The sequence below is a fragment of the Lissotriton vulgaris genome, chromosome 2_2 (assembly GCF_964263255.1).
Source record: "Lissotriton vulgaris chromosome 2_2, aLisVul1.2, whole genome shotgun sequence".
NCBI lineage: Eukaryota > Metazoa > Chordata > Amphibia > Caudata > Salamandridae > Lissotriton > Lissotriton vulgaris.
Genome location: NC_141688.1, coordinates 212194014 through 212212203, shown reverse-complemented (window position 1 = coordinate 212212203; position 18190 = coordinate 212194014). Strand labels below are relative to the sequence as shown.

Sequence of the window (18190 nt, the reverse complement as noted above, 5' to 3'; positions counted from 1 at the left end):
CAACATTTACATCAAATGAAGTTTATTAACTCTTTCTATTTATGAAATATTTTTAATATATGTTTTTTTAACTCTTTGCATTCAGCTGGTGAATAAAGCATTCATATATTTGATTTTCTGGCTACTGTTACAGTTTCAATGCGTATGGGGTTGAGTGAGAATTGAAGGATGAAGTATGCTATTTTGGTTTCCTAAAGGGAGCTTTTGTTTGACATATTGTCATTTGTATGTCCTATCCCTTTGGTGAGTGGGACCCCTCTTTATTCTGTGGAGTCAACAAAAAACTCACCAGAAGATTGCAGACCATTTAGCACTTGGTGGCGAGAATAACTTATTGGCTCCACATTCACTAATGAGTACAGTATGAACTACTGGCCAACACTTTCAAGGCACTACATGCATTAACAATCATTTCTGCTTTTACAAACCTTCCAGACACAATAGCTAGTCTGGACTCCTGCTTAAATAAATCCTGTGCATACAGCACACCGGTTCCGGTGGTCAAGCAGTCTCCTACATCGCTCATGAAGCATAAAACGACCCTCCGCTACACTTAAGAACCTCCATTACGCTTCATCAATTCCCCAACAAAGTTGGAGATCTGGCTTTTTGAGTTGTCCCACTAGGCCCTAAGTGTCCCTAGACACTTAGACACTAAGTGTTCCTAGGCCTTAAGTGCCCCTAGACTGGCACTGAGAGCAGGTCTCAGCGCCAGGATAATGCGAGCATCACAACTGCATGACATAACATACCCAGAGACAAAAATCCAGTAGGACAAAAGAAGGGTCCTCCAGGAACCAGGCAGTGGTTACACAAAATTGTCTTGGCATCCTGTTCTTTTCCTTCCAAGTGTGCCCTAATTGTTACATATGGCTCAAAAGACCTGGTAGTCAGGATTTCACACTCTAGATTCAACTAGGATGCCCAAACACCCATGCTTCATGTTTTGAGAATTTGATGATATGTGAGATGATAATCTGCTCTTCATAGAACAAATAAAAGAAAGAATATCCTCCAACTCTAACCAACACCCCAACCATATCTTCCTTGGGTATTTCACTGTACACGGGAACAACGCAAATGATCCACTACTGTGCACTTTCAAGGCTTTCCTCTTCGACCTTACCTGTTCTACAATGAACCTACCCACATCAAGGGAACCATCATTGACTTAATCCTTACTAAAGACAGCGTTATTCAAATGGATGCCATAACACCATGCGACTGACCGTATCATTATCTAATTTCATTTCTAATCTTGGAAGGGTGCTAAGCAGACAAGGTCAACCTCATAAGTCAAAGAGACTTGAAGAACATCAATTAAATGATCAACCAGAATTAGTAATAACCTACTTCACCTGCCCCCTAACTTGATAAATCTGGATGCCCTTACTGAGCACTACATGCACTCCATTGATTATATACTCGACTCAATTGCTCTGTAGCAACTCAAAAGAATACCTAGGAAGCTCTGGTTCAAATTCTCCCTTAAGAGGAAAGAAGCAAACTAAGGCTTGTGGAGAGGTCATAGAGCATCTCTCCTTCCATAACAAATCTCAAGCAGCTGAGGACGACTAGAAGTCCTTATGCAAACATATACGTAGTGCCGAGACCGCTCGCTTTAGGTCACAGCTTGAGCACACCAAAAACAGACCGAAAAAAACAATTTTAAATTATCAAACAAAAGGCTAATCACTCAGCTTAATAAACACTCTACACTCAATGACTTAATTACTAGCAGTGAGCAGTTTGCTGCACAATTCATTGAAAATACTAGAAAGATCGAACTAGAACTACAGCATACCTTACCAAATACGCTTTGTTTTACCCAGTCCACTGCCTCTTCTTTACCGTTGGTGAGTCTACTTCTTTCTAGCTCTATATTTTACTCACCAAAAAATCAGGCATCGTGTAATGCCTTTATACTTCTAGACGATGTTGAACTACACAAAAATATAACTACATTAAAACCTTTAAATTATTTCATTTATATTCTGCTCGCCAAGCTCTTCTAAGAACTTATATCCCCCATGCGCCCACTCTGGTCAACGATTGTACATGAATCTCTCTTACAAGGCTTGATACCTGATAGCCTGAAGACTGGTCAAGACACCCACATCCTACAAAAACGAAATGCAGACTTAACTGTTCCTCACAACTTCCGAACTATTTCCAATATCAAGTGACTTTAGCCAAACCAGAAGAAATGTGTGCACACACAAATTTGTAATCACATCAATCAGTTTCAACTCCTTGTACAATACCAATAAGGCTTCAGATCGGGGTACTGCACTGAAACTGCTCTGACATACATTGTTGATGATGCCCTGAGACTATTTGACCAGAATGAAAGTTACCTACTTATACTCCCTGTTATTTCTTCTGTGTTTGATGCAGTCAAATATGACAACTTGATTGATCTTCTTGAAAAAAGGATGAGGTTAACAGGCCCAGTTTTAAATTGGTTTGCCTACTTACGATATAATAGAGCACAGAGAATCAAAGTCAATCATTGCCTTTCTAACAGTTCCATGGTCTCAATTTGAGTGCCTCAAGGATCTGCACTATCACCCACGCTCTTCAACTTGTTAATGGAACCGCTCACCGAAATTCTGAACCGCTTGAACAGACACTATCACATATACGCAGTGATACTCAATTGTACTAGAAAAGATCTTCCCCTTACGATATAAAAACTGTTGACTTTACACTTGTGAAAACTAAGCATTGGTTAACTCACAATTACTTTATTGTTGGACTTGGTCCTTTTTCCAGAATTTTTTGCATTCCTCATGTATTTTTTCTGACCTGGCGTTGGTGGCAATATGACTCTGGGCACTTAATCACTGCTGATCAGTGTCAAGTGCATGTGCTTTCTATGGTAAACTTGGTAAGAATGGTCTACATCTGTTTGGCATATTTAATTTACCTGTCGGTCACTTGTACAGTCGTATCCCATGTACCGAGGGCCAGTAAAGTAAATGCTACTGGTGGTCTTGCGGCGCTGCTCGTCCACCTACCAAAGTAGCCTTTCTAACCTGTCTCAGGCCTCTGCCACTGCAGGGCCTGCGTGTGCAGTAAACTGGCACTGTAACATGGCACAAAAAGTGTTTGCCACATCTGTAACTCTCCTGTTACTATATATAAATCATTCCTTAGGTAGGCCCTAGCTTGCCCTAAGTTTGTGCTATAAGTACTGGGGCTGAGGCCCCATGTCTGTGGTACTTTTTGGACTTCTGGAACTGGGAGAACTGAGGAAAGCACACTGCATAGACTGCAGAGTGCCAGGAGGAACCGCCACTTGGGTCTGACCTGCTGCCCGCTGTGCAGCTGAAGGAACTGCTGCTCTGCTGAAGAGCCGAATCTCTGGGGATTTACCAGTGGCTAGCCTTGGAAGAAACTGAAGTCGCGCTGAGTGAGCAGTGTGCTTCCCCACTCCCTTGAGGTCGTGTTCAATAGCCAAGCGCAGGTAGCTCTTCCTTAATGCGTGCTGAAAAAGTGCAGTGCCCGCACACCAGAAGTGCATTGTGGGCGCTTCACAAGTAGTCTTCTAAGTCCAAAAAGTGGGCTCTTACTGTGAACGCGGCAAGAGCAGCCGCGCTATGAACCGGAAGTCAGGCGGAGATTGCCTCGTTGTGGGTAAGCTAAGTGAGGAAGAGAAGAGCACTGTATGTTTACCGAGCCTGGTTGTGGGCGGGGCCCACTGCCACGAGAAGAGGCAGTGAAGCTGGCAGAGACTTTGCTCCTGGTACTGACCAGCTGTTTCCCTTCGTGTTGCGTGCCACATAAGAAAGAGTCTAGGTGGGAGGCCCTGGCTAAGAGAGGCTTTCTGCATGCACCAGTGTGGGTAGCCGGCCTCAAGGGTAGGAGGGTATCTTTCTCAGGAAGCCCGTACCGCTCCTACTGCACAGTCAGGTCAGTGCAGTGCGGGAGACCGGGGAAGGTCTCCCATGTGGTGAGCCCGCTTGGACCCACTGTTATCTGACCACCTCATTTGTTGTTGGCAGTCACACTGTATGCCAGCAGGACTGCCAGGTGCCATTTCTTTTGAAAAGGGACTGGGTGTGGTCTCCCTGGCCTCATGGGACTTTGCTTGAGGAGAATACAGCATTGTTCGGTATGTGTCACGGCCGGCCCCATTGGCTTAAACCTCACTCTGGGAGAGGGCATGGCGGGGCGAGACCAGGACGGGGCCCCAAGCACAACACCGCATTTTCTGTGGTAGGTGGGCAGGTAGCCCAGTAGCCTACGCGTTGGAGACATATACCGTTGATTGTGCCCTGATATATTGTTGCCTAGTGACTGAACATGCAAAGTAATTATGTGATTATGGGATGTGCACGCTGCAAGTGATTACTATGGCGCATGGCTAATTACATTTATGCGTAACGTAATGTACGAAGTGTAGTCCTGCCACTAGTTACTGGTTCCTAACTTTTAGGTTTATGACATTAGCCCGATTGGCCAAGTGATTTATGTAAACACCTGTGTCGTCATGACAAGTGCCTAGTGGCACAGTGTTATATGTGATTGTGGTCTAGCGTGTTTTTATGGATAATACAAATGCATTTTTTTATATAACCTTATGTTGAGTTTCTTTTGTAGTGTGCCTAGTGTGTTGCTGCTGTGTTAGTGTGTTGCACAGACGATTTACAAATTGCCTCTGGGATAAGCCTGACTGCTCTGCCATGATAGGGGTGAGTAGGGGTTATCTTCAGCGTGTAACTCCCTTGCCCTGACTAGAGTCGTGGGTTCTAGCTGGCTTTTGTGCATATCCTAGACCAACAAGAAACCGCATTTCTAACACTTGTGCTAAATACTCTCAAGACGGAATTCTTCCTAATTTCCCACCTCAGGCATTCTACTTCCATTCAAGACTGGCTCATACAACTTACAGTCCTCTATTGCACCCCTTGGTGTTGATTCCACAAAATCATTATGCATAATGCTGGACAAACAGCTGAACATGCAACACCACATCAGCTCGACAGCTAGAGGAGCCAATCACCAACTCAACACACTATGGAAAATCAAACCGTTCCTACCTCCTGACAACAGGCAGCTGCAGTCCAATCCATAGTTATCTCCCGCTTAGATAACTGAATGGACTTCCCAAAGCAAGACTGGGCCCTTTAAGGGCTACTCTGAACTCTGCTGCCAGACTCCTCACGGTTACAAGAAAGCATGATCACATCATGCCTGAGCTAATTGAACTCTAGTGGCTCTCTATCTTATCAAAGATGCGTTTAAAGTTAGCCTGCTTGTTGCAAAAAGTACTTCATTATTACTTTCCAGACTACATAGCAAAAAACACTCAAACTATCTGGTTTGAATCAAGCCTTAAGAAGCTCTAATAATCTATTGCTGAAACCACAAAATTCAATAAGAAGAAAACTTCTAACCAAGCGTTCTCTGGTCTTGTTCCGAGAATATAAAACGCTCTTCCTGCCGAAATCAGAACTAACCTCTCAACTTCCACATTCAAAACATAAGTTAAGGGGGGGCGTGGCTTGCGCGCCGGCTAGGAAGGACGCCTTTCCCGTGAGCTCCGTACCGGGACTGCATCGCGAATGCCGTGAGAGCACTTTTCTCCGTTCCCGGAACCCCTGTGAAGTCTACAAGGGCAGCGGAAGGCTCCGTGATCCTGAGACCGCGGTTACCGAGGGAAGACTCTTCTGTTTAGCGGTATTTTCTCTTTCTCCCGTGAGGCGGGCGGCCGCCATTTTGGCCGCTGAGCCCATTTCGCGGTACTTTCTTACCGCTCTGTCTCCCCGGTTGGCTATCACGTTACAGCATTGCTTATGGTAACTCTTCCTTCTCCTTTGGCGCTCTTATGTCTTTTTTGGCAATTTCGTGACTGTTTCATGCAATTTGCGCCTCACAATGCTTTGTCAGGTCAGGAGAGGATGCCGCCATTTTGAGCTTGCCGAATTTTGAATACTCTCTCACTCCTCTCTCATGCATGCAGTGTTATCTTCGCTCTGGGTGTGTTGGCTCTACTGCTCACTGCACTTCCTAAGTGCCCCATACTATTTCATGTTCTGGAGATGTCCTCGTCGTTTTTAAAATCATAAGGTGATTTCCTGGTCAAGTCTCTTCATAGCTCTGTGCCAACTCCTCAAATCTGCTGTGTTTCATCACTCCTCAACTTCCACCATTCAGCTTGTCTCTTACAGCCACGGCCCATTCTATTTGCGGCATTCTGAGGGAGAGCCTGCTGCTAAAACTATCAACATTTACTTTGTGCTGCGCTTGTACTGTTTCTCTACTCACACATCACTAATTCATCATGGCCAATGACTCTAAACTCTCTCAAACTGGTGCTAAACAAAAAAGGCCCAAGAATGATCCGCCCTCCCCCATTAAGTCTACCTCAAATCCTGTTTTGGATTCCATCCTCGAGGAGGTTCGCGGCCTTCAACCTTTCATGGTCGCCACTAATGAGAGACTCAAACAAATTGAAGACCGCTGGGTCGTTATGGAGGGCAAAGTTTTAAATCTGGAGCAGAGGGTTAGTGACATATAGGATGCTTCTACTAAAATTCCACTGCTGGAGCAAGAAATCCATAAACTCAAGCTACACACCGAGGATTTGGAAAATCGCAATCGAAGAAAGAACGTACGCGTTTATGGTATTCCAGAAAATTTGGAAGGCCCTGACATGGTGTCTTTCATGCAAAAATTTCTACGGGATCTTTTAGATCTCCAACCTGCGTCACACCCTCTCAACATTCAAAGGGCTCATCGTCTTGGCCGTCTAAACTCTAATTCTACTAAACCTCGTGGCATCATCTTACTCTTTCTATAATTCACGGAATTAATGTCTATTCTGAAAGCTGCCAGACTCAAGCGACGACTCCAGTGGTCAGGGCATAACATTTTTATCTCTCAGGACCTTTCAACTGCGACTAATGCCCGGAGAAAAGAATTCTTGAATCTTCGACCCCTCATGCGTCAACTGAACATACAGTATGGCATTCTACATCCATGCTTTTGCAAGATCACCCATAATGGTCGAACCAGCTCCTTCGATGATCCTCAGAAACTTCATGATTATTTGCAGAGCATCTCTCCCTCAACGATGAACACTGCTATCTGAATATTACTAATTGTTATTTTTCATGTTCTCTTTCTATTTAATGTTTTCTCTTTTCATGGTGGTTACTTTCCTCCTTTTGTGGCCTATCCTTGACTCTGCTCTCTAATTTTCATTTATATCCTACTGCTGTCGCTCTCACAAAATTTTCTTTATCACTATTTTTGTCCTTTTCGTTTGGTAGCTCGTGGGGTTTGTCCCCTATCTGGCGTATCCTTGCTCCGGATGTCTTTCTTGCTTTTCGCTTCTCAGACCAGGCTTCTTTGCCTTGTTCTGTTTATATGTTTCTCTCTATTCTTCGTTTGCCTTTTCTTCCTTTCTTTTTTCTTCTTCTTCTTTGTTCTATGTTTCTCTGTTCCTATGCGATCTCTTCTTCAAGTGTTTTCTTTCATGACACCCTCTTTAAATCGTTGTCAGTCATGTTTTTCTGTGGAGAGTTTTCCGAGAGTTCCCTCCCCTTATGTTTTTTGTCTCTGTTATTTCCCTTTCCATAGATGTTTCCTTACCATGTGTTCCATTCACGTGTCGCCCATCTCCTTCTCCCCCCATGGTGTGTAAATTTGTTTCATGGAACGTGCGAGGTCTTGGTCATCCTGTCAAGCGTCAAAAGGTATTGTCTCATTTATCTAAACCTACTTCACAGGTTGCTTTCCTTCAAGAAACGCACTGTTCTGATGTAGATTCTTTAAAACTGAAGAGACAGTGGGTGGGCCAAGTTGTGTTTTCTCCTGCGGTTCATAAAGCTTTAAATGTACAGATTATCTCTACTCAAAATGATGATGAAGGACGCTGGGCAATGGCTAAGGTAATTATCCATAATAAGACTCTGGTGTTGCTAAATATATACGGTCCGACACGTCCTGACCCTGGGTTCTGGAGCAACATTAAAACTTTGATTTCCTCCATTGATTCCCCTGACTTTATTGTCGCCGGTGACTTTAACCAATGGTTAGACCCTTTTTCTGATAGACTCTCTTCCAGTAAATTTCAACCAGATAAATCCCATAAGAGCTTTCAATCAGCCATTGCCTCGCGTCCTTTATTTGACTCATGGAAATTATGTAATCCTGATGTGTTGGAATATACCTTTTTTTCTAATGTTCATCTTACCCGATCTAGGATTGACTATATTATGATTAGTAAATCGTTACTCCCCTCAATCCAAAATTCTGAAATTGGCTCCATTTTTATTTCCGACCATGCCCCTGTTTTTACTTCTCTTGACCTCTCCCTTACCTCTTCCAAATTTAGTCGTTGGAAATTTAACTCCTTTCTCCTTTCTGACCCGATTTTTATGAAGAGAAGTGTGGAGTTTTTTGAAGAGTTCTTTTCCTTTAATGTCCCCTCTGACACCTCCATTCCGAACAACTGGGATGCTTTTAAGGCTGCCTTCAGGGCATTTACTATTTCCTTTGTTGCTAACAAAAAGAAACTCAATAGGAAAAAATATGAGGAGCAACTTCAAAAAATTAAATCCATGGAACATATATATTTTTCATCTAAATCTCCCTCCTCCCTTCAAGATTTAATTTCTGCCAAAACAGACTTGAATAAGATAATTACAAATGAAGCCTGTAACATTCTGCTTAAAATAAAGTCCAAGTTTCATGGTGGCCAAAATAAAGCGGGAAAAATGCTAGCAAACTATTTGAAAGTAAAGTCAGAACGTAAAAATATTGGTCCAGTTTTTAATGACTCCCTAAACAAATTAGCTTATGCGGATTCGGATATTGCTGAAGTTTTTCATAACTATTATCAAGCCTTATATACTGATGATACGCAACCCTCCACTGTTAATTTAACGTCATTTTTTGCTGGCCTTCCACCCCCCCCTGTCCATTCCAGATGAGTTTGCTCTCTTGGAAAAAGAAATCACGCTCCAGGAAGTAACTCGGGCCATTAATTCGCTTAAGAAATCCAAGGCGCCTGGTCCTGATGGCCTTCCCGTAGAATTTTATTCCTCTTTCCACACTGTTTTTGCTCCCAAACTCTTACTACTGTTTAACTCGTTTATTTTGGATGCGAAGGCCTCTGGATCCTTTTTGGATGCTTTAATTATTATCATTCCCAAACCTGACAAGGATCCCTCCCAATGTAAAAATTATCGCCCTATTTCTTTAATCAATTATGACTGCAAAATTTTTGCAAAAATTCTAGCTTTACGTCTTGACTCCCTTATCCCTTGTTTAATTAAAACTGATCAGGTTGGATTTGTAAAAGGTAGACTTGCTGCTGATAACGCCCGCATGTTCTCCAATATCATTTCCAACAGTAAAAAAATTTAAATTCCTCTAGCAGCCCTTTCCTTAGACGCGGAAAAGGCGTTTGACCGCATCAACTGGAAATTTTTGTTTCATACCTTACAATGGTTTGGATTTGGTCCCTCTTTTATCTCAATGGTCAAACTCCTTTATTCCTCACCATGTGCTAGCATTTTTGTTAACCCCTTTAGTGCTAAGGTACAATTACTCTTTAGCTGCAATTTCCATTGAAATCAATGGAAAGTCCATGACGAGTTACCCTTGTCATTAGCGGCGAAGAGGTTAACAATCAATTTTCAAACATTTTTTCCCTATCAAGAGGTACTAGACAAGGATCCCCCTTATCCCCCTTATTATTTATTTTGTGTCTCGAACCTTTCCTAGAAAGAATTTGTTCTAATCCGAACATCTCTGGGTTTAAATTGTCCTCTAATGAGATCAAATTATCAGCCTATGCAGATGATGTATTGGTTTATATGTCAAACCCGGAATCCTCTCTTCCCCCTTTTTTGGAGGAGGTCCGCTTGTATTCCGCCATATCGGGTTATAAGTTGAACCTGCCCAAAACTGAAGTGTTACCCCTCAATACGCTATGTTATCAATACATGTTTAATAACACTGACTTTGCGTGGTGTCCCACCAAAATTAAATATCTAGGTATTTGGTTTGCGCCTTCCCTGAAAGAAACCCTCAAAATTACATTTGCTTCTCTTACACAGAAACTTCAATCCCTTTTTCAAAGTTGGTCTCCCCTATTTCTCTCATGGTGGGGTCGTTTAGACACGATTAAAATGATGATTGCTCCTCATGTCTTATATACTGTCTCTATGCTTCCATTTAAAATTCCCCTTTCCTATTTCACCCGTATAAATTCCCTTTGCTCCAAATTCTTATGGATTAATAAACATCCTCGTATAGCCCTGCTTAAGCTGATGCGCCCCAAATCGGAAGGTGGAATCCGTTTTCCCAACTTTAAGACTTATCATTTAGCCTTCCTGATTAGACAAGCCTTTTCGTTGGCTTATGATTTTCAAGACACCCCTATACCTGCCTGGGTTCTTCGAGAACGCTCTCTCTTGAAGGATTTTTCCTTCCAGCATACTGTTTTTATGTCAAATTGTTCTTTTCTAACTAAATTCCCTATTTTAAAGCACTCCCAAACTGTGATATCCAATGTATTCTCCTCTTACCTTTCCCCTTTGCAATGTTTTTTAGCATCTGTTGTATGGTATAACAAATTCCTTCGTTACAAAGGTAAATCATTTTACTTCAAACACTGGAAGGAGAAGAATATTGTGTTTGTTTATCAGTTTTTTGTTGATGGCTCTCTCATTCCCTTTTTGGAATTGCAAAACCTATTTGACTTGCCCTCTTCTTCTATCAATGAATACAATATTATTACGACTGCCATTCTATCTCATTTACCCTCCCTTTCACCTCCAGCTACCTTTCCCTCTTTTATCCCTACCTCCCCTCTCTATCCTTTATTCTCCAGCCATCAACCCAAAGCTGCTCATGTGTATACAATTTTGACTTCGAATGTTGGTGATCGTCCCAAATCTTCTGTTGAGATTGCATGGGAAAATGACCTAGATACTACTTTCCCTGTTTTGTTGTGGGATCGTGTCTGGTCTAAACTGTTCAAAACATCTATTGCTGCTCGAATTACTCAATCTTTGTTTTTTATTTATCATAGAGTCGTTATCACACCTATTACTGTTCATAAGTTTTCCCAAACTTCATCTACCCTTTGTTGGTCATGTTCTAAAGAAACTGGAACACTTAAACACTTATTATATGAATGTCCCCTTGTTTCCTCTTTTTGGAAGGAAGTTTGGAAGACTTGTATGAATATATTCTCTTGTTCCGCTCCATTAACCTTACAGAATGTTTTGCTAGGTTCTTTATCCGATGATGTTGATATTATAAGCTTTTCTGCCAGACTGTTAGACCTGTTCATCTCTATTGCATTCAAAGTCATTCTATCGTGTTTGAAAGATAACTCTAAGATTACTGTTCTTACTTGGTGGAATTTTGTATGTGATGAACACAGGATCTCTATTGCTGCCTCTTCTTCTACTCCCCTAAAAATTAAATCTGATCTTCTTTGGCTTCCTTTTACATCCTATCTTTCTTCTAATTCTCCCTCTTGAATGCTTCCTATTTAATCCCACATATATTTTTCTCCTTTTTCCTTTTTCTTTTATTTTTCTTCCTCTTTCTTTTCTTTTCATTCTCTTCCCTCTTTTCTTTCTTTCTTGTTATCTTTCTGCTTTTCTACCCTTTACCTAATTCCTTTTCTCTTCTTTATTTTCTTTATCCTTTTCATCACCCTAATTAGTTTTTTACTGCATATGTTATGTACTCCCTATTTGCACGTATCATTTACATATCTTCTGTACACGCATAACATATGTACTATTGTTATCTTTAAATACTCAATAAAAATGTCTTAAACTTAAAAAAAAAAACATAAGTTAAGGGGTTGCTCCTGAATAGCTACCAGCAACAATACATCTGAAGCCACCCAAACTAACTGCTCCTTCTTGTTTACTGCACTGTTTTTAAAGTACATTGATTCATTTTGTACAGCTTTATACCTACCATGACTTGGGTTATACTACACTTGCGTTTCTACCTACCTATTTACTTACATGTTGGTTAGTATTCTACCTTTTCCTGTTTATTTTGCATGCTTTTCTATATAGCGCTCTGATACCATGACAGGTCATGTTCGTGTTATATAAAACCTTTCAAACAAATAATCAATAATTACCGATTGTGAGTGTGTTGTCCACCAGCTGACCTAGAAAGAATATCCCCCATTATGTAGCAGCATTTTAGACTAGTCCAATATGGAAGCCGGATGTTCCACAACTAAGCAGCATCCGCAAATAAGAGTGGTGTGAAAATGAGTCCCAAGATCAAGTTTGTTTCATAAGTGAAGAAAGTCAGAGTCAATCACAGCAAAATACTACAACGGGTCAGTATTCTCTTTGCATCATTAAGGAAGCCTGTGTATGTGGTGACCTTTCTGTTATGAACCTAAAACAGTTTAATTCCAACAAAGTTATCATGATAGGAAAGTAAAACAAAGAGACATGCAAGTACAATTGGGAAATTGCACTGCCTAAGACATCAAAATGACAACCACTACTTAAAATAAAAGGCAACAATCAGCAATTAAATTGTTGTGTCAACAAAGTAAACACATCACACACACTGAATCATGTAATATCCACAGTTGAACAAAATTTATATTTTATTCTCATTATCAAAACCTACTGGGATCACAAATGGTACATTGTAACCATCCAGGAAATGTCAGCGCCTTGATGAACAGCTGGCCCTGGCAATGGGTAACCAAGAAAAGCACATGACTCCTGAAGAGGGATGGCCCAAGAGCCCACGCTGTCTGTACTTGTTGTTCTTTTTTAAAGAATTGACGACATGGTGTCATACAGCACCTAAAGCTGTCTGTAGTCGTATATTAAAATGGGGGCATGGGAGTTTAACTTTAGCAGCAGGGCACAGAGCATGACATGGATGTACTCTAGATGATTCGCTACTGACATAACAAAAACATGAAGACGGGAAGCTACACCTTTCACAAAAGCAGGCATAGATTCTAACCTCACCTGAGGTGAGGCTGAAAAGCCAGAGGACGTCCTACTGTCACATAGCTGGTCATCCAGCAGCTGGAAGCCAAAATTGGGTAAAAAGGTGTCTGGGATGGAGAAGGAATTACTCCAAATAAGGGGCAATGCGGCTGAGGGTGGGTGGGGTGCTACTCAGTTTCCATGCGGTGGCCCTTCCTGCAGAAGAGCAAAGCTCTGCCTGGTAGGGAAGGGTGGGAGAAGGTAAGGCGCTCCTAGCTGGCGACCACTCTCAGGTTGGTGACGGCGTCTGAGAAGGCAACGCTTTTAGACTGGTGGCATTTTGTACAACAGAATCTATTTCTTCTTTCACTAAAGCTACCTCTTCAACAAAAAGTTTGCAAGCCTCACAAAGCTTTCAAAGTTTGAAATAAATATGCAAATGCGTATAATTTGTAAGTCAGCAGACGTTCCATCTTCACACACTTCTGGAAGGGGCCAGGAACTCACCGCCATGCCACATTAGCCACCTCCAGAGCCTAGGGCGTAATGAGGCGGCATGCCTCATTGAGAGGAAATACATAAAGACCTGCCGGGAACCTTTCAGCTTCGAAGTAAAAAACATTAGGCACAATAAATTAAGACTCCTTAACAAAGTCTGTGACTATGGGTGTAAGTAGGAGCTCTGTTCCAATCAGAAAGGTACATATGACAAATGTAATTACGTCAACTAATTTCTAAAGTGATACAGGCCATGCTTAACCCATTCACTGCTTGGGGCCTGTGTACCTTCTTAGAGGGGGTTATCATTTTAAAACTTGCTGTGAGGTCATCTAATCCTGTGCATTTCTTCCAGCAGGTTAATCTCTTCCTGCTTTGGTCTGTCTGCTCCAGGCTCACAGCAGAAGCAGAATGTGAGATAAAAATGAACCTGCGGAACAGACTCTGTAGGGATTAACACTTGTGTTTGGGCTGCACACGCCCCGGTGGACCACAAAATAGTACAAGATACAGGGTGGCTACAGCTGTTGTTGTTGATGCCCATCAGTCAAACATAATAGTGAAAGCACAGAGGCACTCTAATTGGATGAAGAACAGTCAATCAGAATCGCTGAAACAATGTGTTGTCTTAACAAGTATGATTGGCCTCCTTTCAGGCTAAGTGGGTTCACCACTGTTTTTAGACTATTTGTAAAGGTGCTGGAAAGCAAGTCAGAATGGATTTGGTATCCCAGCACGGCCTACCATCTGTTCTGGAATATTTTCTGGAAAGATGAAAATTCCCAATTTTTTTAAAGAAAGGATTAAAAAGTGGTAATTTTGCATTTACCGCAGTGCTGCTCAAAGGGTGCCACACAAGGCAAAACACAAGGGTCTCGATTCACAAAGGTAAACGTACACTTTTGGGTACGTTTACGATTGTCTGCTATTTACAAAGGTATTCTGTGAGTAGTATCTTTACCACTGCAGTGTCTTCGCACATCAAAATATAGGCCTGTCCTATCTTTTTATGTGCTGAGACCCCGCAGTCGTAGAGATACTACTCGCAAAATAATTATGAGAATAACAGACAATTGTAAACTTACACAAAAGTGTAAGTTTACTTTTGTGAAACAGGCCCTAGGAATATTGCCCAGCTTAGGGTAGGGAAACAGGCAATCGGCTATCTACCTGTAAGCCACTGCTATGGTCCACAGTTTCCACGGTGTCTCGTAAATGTGGAAGCGAATCACAGAAACCAGAGTTATTCCCTGTACTGTCTTATCCCAAATGACAGACGGGAAAACATATTTTGCACACCGCTTCATTAACCCCTTGGGCGCGGCCGCGATTCTGCGCCTGTGCGGCACATTCCGATCGCGGGTGCGGTCATGACGGCCAGGAGCCGTCATCAGCATACGAGCACTGTGTGCCATGACGGTCATCAGCACATCTGCAGGTGAAAGTGTAATATATTTATACTAGACAAGTAAGCAGAAACAAGCACAACCCCTGGAAAAGAGATCACAGATAAGCAGACCACTTGCAATATTAGTTCTATGTTGTTCAATACCCTCCCAGTACCGAGGGGCATTAGTGTATTCCATCACCCCTCCATCACAGTCTGTTTCTTACACACCTATCCAGCTTTGCGTGCCGACCCATTCTTTCGAGCCACCCTCCACGCTTCTCAGAGCACCATCAATTATGATGAATGGCAGCACGTGGCACGCGCCCTAGTTGCCTCGCGCTCTAGATAGGACGCCTTGACTTGAAACACTTCCGAGGCAGCAATCACCAAATCCGCTTCTATTGACATAAAAAACGTGGCACGTGGAAGGGTTAAAGACTGCGCGTCCACTCAAAGGCTCATCGCGAGCGCGCGCCTGCCAGCCGTCCAATTAAAAAAGTCACTGACGCCGCGGTTAGCATGAGCCGCCGGGGGCTTCCATGAAAAAGTATTGTTGATATAATTGCTCGTAGTAACTGAGTGTTCGTTCCTCGCTGCTGTTCATTCCAGCGACAGATGGACCATCAGCTTGCTAGGACATTAGTTGGGGGCAATAAACGAATAACAGGTTGTTTTTTAAAGAATGTTGCCAGAGGTTTGAAGTTAACATCCACAATGTAAAGAAAGATGCTTATATAGATAATAAAGTTTACCTTTCTGAATTCCAGCAGTCTTCCACAGCAGGAATTCCCAGCACGCTAAATGCTTCCATCCAAACAGAATCGAAACTCATTAAATCACAGCTGACCATGAATTCAGCTGCCCGGCTGTTTCTCGATACATCCCACTTTGCGCAAGCAGTGCTTGTTTACACAGACGGGGACTTTGGTCCCCAAAGGACTGCCCTATTTACTCAAGCTCTTGCGCCACCTCGGCTTTAAATTCCCAAATTGATCCCCTGGAATCAGAAATTGAGCCGCTGTGCCCGAGAGCCCGCGCGCGCGCGGTCCTTGCTGAGATGGATCGCTTTCCGTCTTGCCTCCAAGGCAAGTGGGGGGGGGGGGGGGGGGGGCAGTGCCCCCCCAGCACAAAGCTGTCAAGATGCTCATCACTGCCACGGATCCCGCGGCGGCCTCCAATGCACCGCCTGGAAGCGTGTCATGGCAACAAGAACTCCTTCCCGCGCGCTGCACATCTCTCAAACTTTCAGCGCCGCGGAGGATGACAAACACACAGCCTTCATTAGAGGGATGCTGGCGGCAACACGCCTAGAAGCCTCCGGAGTCCGAAGGTGAGGTGTCAACGGTGCAAGGAAGGTGCCTGGATCTGGGCATCCCCACATTGTACCCAGGGTTGACGGATGAGCACTACCAACAAATGTATGGAGCTACTTGGCTATACCAGGAAGTGTATAGACACAGGCAATCTTCCCCTACATGTGACATAATACAAATAAACCATAGTATTTGTATGTAGAGCACCCTGTTACTGTCTAGATAGGTTTATCAATATGCATATACACACACACACACACACAGTGACACTCTGTATTTACAACTGACCTTATATTAAAGATCACTTTTGCATCGGATACCACAGACTGAACTGTATTCCCTTTCTGCACAAAGCAAATGAAATGTTTGCATTACTTTACTAGGGGGCGGGGGCACATATCTGGGATGCAATGAATAGAGAAAACAAACATCTTCTGTCTTGTACAAAAAGCAATATAATCTCCCCGAAATCGGCTACTAACTTTGAAAACAAATGAAGTGACCTATTCCTCCACTGGATTGTCTGCATGAAGAGAGGTTTTGGCACACTGCCTTGAAGTCAGTTTCTAAAAACCCACCACTCTCTGCGAATGCTAACGTGGAACACAGTTCGTTTTTAGATCCATGTACTTGCCAACGTTTCCAAGTGTTTTGTATCTCCATAAGCGTTTGTCTGTTTTCATTTTTGGAAAAAACCAATGTATATGTCCACTTTAGAGTTGAGATGATGTCTGTGGATTAGAATGCGCACTGTGGAAACTGAAACCCGAACCTGTTTCCGGCTGCACAACTTGACCTAATTGTGTGATCCTGGGCAAATTCATTAATTTCACAATGGCCTCATTCCATTAATTGCCAACAGCACGAACACTTATAAAATTAGATGTTTTGCTGTGTCCCTAATTAAAATTCAATTCTTTCATTGCAGGTACACTGCATATTTGGGTCGCGTAAGAATTGTTTTTTAGAAAATATAAAATATCACTGAAATGTATGGAGTGCAATCAGAAATTTAGAAGAATGAAGACAAACAAAGATGAAACATGCTGTAGGAAACTAGGGCTTGTATTTCAAAACTAAAGGTTGGGGTAACCCATAACAACGAGGGGGTCTCCAAAGACTCGAGGGACGTTGGGGGTGCTGAGCTCCAACTGTAAATTTGCAATGCTTTGAATTCCGAGAAAAAAAGTAGGAGAAGCAGAACAAATGCACTACATTGTCAAATACTCATTTGCCCACAGAAAGCCACCAGCTGCCACCCACCCATGCCCCACCGAGGTGATTTGTGGCCGTGAATAATAAAAGTAAGTGCTGAGACAGGCGGCAGAGAAGTGAAAGTTGAGCCAGTAACAAAATAGGGCACCTTTCTTCTCGTAGCGCTTGGCAGCGTTGCCTGCCCCCTCCGTCTTAGAATTGGTGCACTCTGCCGGGTCTGCCCCGCTCCTTAGCCTTGCTAAGCACATGGTAAGCACGGGGTCATTCCAATGGATAATGAATGGGGGTTTGTGGTGCTTACCTAAGCCCCCTCACACCTGAGGGGGGTTTCTTGCTCCTCCCACAGGTGCAGCAGGTTCAGTGGCAGCAAACTAGTCCACGGGGGCATCCGGCTATTTCAGGAGAGGTAGAAGTACAGCAAGTTCCCCAAAAACCAAGGTATACGAGGCGCGAGGCGTGTGGAAACAGCAGCAGCTGCAGCATCCAGCGCGGAGGAGCGGCGCGCGCCGAGTTTCCCAGGACGCTCGCGCTACCCCGGGGACAGGTGTGCGACGGGGGCGCGCGCCGGTAGGTGCGGATGGAAGGAGCTCAGCAGCACGGGAGGGCGCGGCACGCGCTGGCAGCCGAGAGCCCTGCACACCTGCAGCAAGGGAGCGCGCGTGCCGAGAGGAAGGGGCTGCAGCGCTACAGCGGCTGTCGCTGATAACGCCCCCTCTTCTGCACAGAGAATCCCTGTTTAGATCAGGGAAGACGGGTAACACCCCTTGCAAAGGGATGTTTGCACACTTCCTAACTCTCCACTGCCTCCAGAGCACGTC

The 18190-nt window shown here is 43.3% G+C and overlaps 1 protein-coding gene across 1 annotated transcript in view; it reads right to left on the bottom strand.

Moving 5' to 3' along the window:
* Positions 1-17902, bottom strand: part of LOC147729256 (SH3 and multiple ankyrin repeat domains protein 2-like) — a 2641300-nt gene extending 2623398 nt beyond the window's left edge. The window contains exon 1 of the mRNA XM_086959557.1: positions 17674-17902. The gene's annotated coding sequence lies outside the window, so the exon portion shown is untranslated. The remainder of the gene's footprint in view (positions 1-17673) is intronic.
* Between the last annotated feature and the right edge of the window lie 288 nt (positions 17903-18190).